This window comes from Erpetoichthys calabaricus, chromosome 3 (genome assembly GCF_900747795.2).
Source record: "Erpetoichthys calabaricus chromosome 3, fErpCal1.3, whole genome shotgun sequence".
Classification (NCBI taxonomy): domain Eukaryota; kingdom Metazoa; phylum Chordata; class Cladistia; order Polypteriformes; family Polypteridae; genus Erpetoichthys; species Erpetoichthys calabaricus.
The window spans coordinates 280,205,917-280,209,745 of record NC_041396.2 but is presented as its reverse complement, the minus strand read 5'-3'; positions in this window follow the sequence as shown (position 1 = coordinate 280,209,745).

Here is a 3,829-nt window from a genome sequence, read left to right as displayed (position 1 = left end):
AGAAAGGGCAGAGCAGACTGTTTTCTTAGGACACTGCGTTCCTTTAATGTGGGTAGTGACATCCTTCTCATTTTCTACAACTCTGTGATGGCCAGTGTGGCATCTTGAGCTAGTAACATCACTTCAAGAGAGGTCCACAGAATCAACAAGCTAATTAAAAGGGCATGCTCTATTATAGAATGCACTCTGGACCCTGTGGAGATCATAGCGAAGGAGAAAATGAAAACAAACCTGAGTGCCATTATGAACATTGCTGCACAGCCTCTCTCTGATGCACTAACACTGACGACTTTCAGCCAATGAATGCTTCAACGAAAGTGTGTCAAGAAACACTACCAACAGCAATACGACTGCACAGTGCTTCACTGAGACTGTGACTGCAAAGTCATAAGTTTTCTTTCTTTTTAGTTTTCTTGCTTTATAGTCATTCTGGTGTGCATTCAGACCAAAGTTTGTGTATATTTATATTTACCAAAAAAATCACCCCGGTGTTGATGAAGTGTTTTGAGAGACTGGTCCGGAGTCATATCATGTCCCCCGACCTTTGATGCACACCAATTTGCTTACAGGGCTAACATGTCTACTGAGGACGCTGTTGCTGCTGCTCTCCATGCTACCCTGTCATAGATAGATAGATAGATACTTTATTAATCCCAAGGGGAAATTCACATACTCCAGCAGCAGCATATTGATAAAAAACAATATTAATTAAAGAGTGATAAAAATGCAGGTATAACAGACAATAACTTTGTATAATGTTAACGTTTACCCCCCCGGATGGAATTGAAGAGTCGCATAGTGTGGGAGAGGAACTATCTCCTCAGTCTGTCAGTGGAGCAGGACATTGACAGCAGTCTGTTGCTGAAGCTGCTCCACTGTCTGGAGATGATACTGTTTAGTGGATGCAGTGGATTCTCCATGATTGACAGGAGCCTGCTCAGCGTCCGTCGCTCTGCCACGGATGTCAAACTGTCCAGCTCCGTGCCTACAATAGAGCCTGCCTTCCTCACCAGTTTGTTTGTCCAGGCGTGAGGCGTCCCTCTTGTTTATGCTGCCTCCCCAGCACACCACCGCGTAGAAGAGGGCACTCACCACAACCGTCTGATAGAACATCTGCAGCATCTTATTGCAGATGTTGAAGGACGCCAACCTAAGGAAGTATAGTCGGCTCTGTCCTCTCTTGCACAGAGCATGTGTATTGGCAGTCCAGTCAAATTTGTCATCCAGCTGCACTCCCAGGTTTTTATAGGTCTGCACCCTCTGCACACAGTCACGTCTGATGATCACGGGGTCCATGAGGGGCCTGGTCCTCCTAAAATCCACCACCAGCTCCTTGGTTTTGCTGGTGTTCAGTTGTAGGTGGTTTGAGTCGCACCATTTAACAAAGTCCTTGATTAGGTCCCTATACTCCTCCTCCTGCCCACTCCTGATGCAGCCCACGATAGCAGTGTCGTCAGTGAACTTTTGCCCGTGACAGGACTCCGAGTTGTATTGGAAGTCCGATGTATATAGGGTGAACAGGACCAGAGAAAGTACAGTCCCCTGCGGCGCCCCTGTGTTGCTGACCACAATGTCAGACCTGCAGTTCCCGAGGCACACATACGGAGGTCTGTCTGTAAGATAGTCCACGATCCATGCCACCAGGTATGAATTTGCTCCCATCTGGAGCACCAGGGGAACTACGCACATCTCCTCTTTATTGATTTTAGCTCTGCTTTTAACACCATCCTCCCTCACAGATTGGTGTGCAAGCTGCTAGCCCTGGGACTCCCTATTCCACCTGTATATGGATTAAAGACTTCCTGACAGACCGTACACAAAGGGTTAGGGTGGGTCTTCACATCTCCTCGGCCATCAGCACCGGCTCTCCTCAGGGCTGTGTGCTGAGCCCCCTGCTCTTCACGCTGTACACACATGACTGCGCCCCCACCCACCACAGCAACACCATCATCAAATTTGCAGACGACACCACTGTAGTGGAGCTCATCTCTGGGGAGAAGTGGAGCAGCTGACAGCATGGTGCACTGACAACAACCTGCTCCTGAACACAATTAAGACCAAGGAGCTCATTGTGGACTTCAGGAAAAAGAAAACAGACATCAAACCACTCTACATCGGAGGGGACTGTGTGGAGAGGGTGTCAGACTTCCGCTTCCTGGGAGTCCAAATCATGGAAGACCTGCTCTGGAGTGTGAACACAGCTGAGCTGGTGAAGAAGGCTCAGCAGAGACTTTATATTCTGAGAATCCTCAGGAAAAATAACATCCCCCAAAAACTGCTGGTGTCCTTCTATCGCTGCTCTATCGAGAGTATCCTGTGCTACTGCTTCTGCATGTGGTTTTCCAGCTGCATAACAGCGCAAATGAAAACACTTTAGCGGATTGTAAAGACTGCCCAGCAGATTATCGGCTGCTCTTTACCGTCTCTGGATGAACTGCACAGCTCTCACTGCCTTAGGAAAGCAGAAAATATCTTAAAAGACTCCTCACACCCCGCTCATGATGTGTTCCAACTGTTGCCATCAGGCAAAAGATATAGGAGCATCAAAACAAAGACTAATAGACTGAATAACAGTTTCTACCCTGTTGCTATTAGGGTACTGAATGCCACCTAATCACCTCCAATGCAGCAGTGCAATAGATGACATCTTGTGCAATAGTGTTCATGTGCAATTAAGGTCTTATGTTGAACGTTTGTGTTCTACCTTATTTCTTCTTATCCTTTTTTAATTATATTTATTTATATTTTGACACCGCAAGGACTGCACCTAATTTTGTTGTATTTGTTACAATGACAATAAAGATATTCTGATTCTGATATTTATTTACTTACTTATCTACCTATTTATATATTTAAAGAGCTTCTATAAAAATGCTACATCATATTTTATCATTTTACATTTGTCTTTTGTATTCTGTGTTGTCCTTGTATGTTATACCAATACTATCAAGACAAATAGTACCCATTAGTTTATCTGGTCAATAAAGCAAATTCTGATTCTAACTTTTTTTAAATTTTGTATTGAGTTGATCTTTACTTATGTTTGGCTGGCCTGGTTTGGAAATTGTAATGTCAGCAACAACTAAAACAGAATAAGTCAAACTGTAAAAATTGAGCTGTAAAATGACAAGGTCTCAACAGTCCAATTGGACAGACCTGTTTAATAAGCCCACTACACCCTCAATTGTAGTTGTTAGCATCAGGTCACAGGTTCAAGGTCTCAAGGATAAAAAAACAACAGGTTAAAATATTCTTTCATCCCCACTGCTATTCATTTTCTAAAAAAATCAACATCCAAATTTTTAAATCATAGGATGAATAGTTAGCGTTTGCATCACTCACTAGGCAAGCCTAAATTTTGGTTTAATTTATGTGTAATATGTTTGATCTAACGTTTCACTAAGTGCTTACTGCTATATTATATTTATTTAAACTACGTTTATGTTTGATGGCTGTGCTCTTTGTGATATTATTTTAACACTACATCGTGATCTCTCGGTAAAACCTGCTGACAAACCAACGTTCATTCTTGGGACAATACAATGGAATTAAATTGAATAACTGATTGAATCAAAAGCCTGCTGCTGCTGGACTAGAATTGACCATCTCGGGTTCCCTTGTGTTGTTTTAAAAGTTTAAATGGCCGTACTTCGTGAGGTTGTGGTAAGACTGTCCTAAATGCTAAAGGGCACCGCGATGCGATGCTCTCTCGGCTCTCTAGCTATCTCGAACAAAAATATTTTTCTAGTCGCCTGGCATAACCTGGACGGCTGGAGGGTTGCAGGCGTCGCGATGACGCAGCGCGCTGCGGTTGTTATTGTATTCCTCC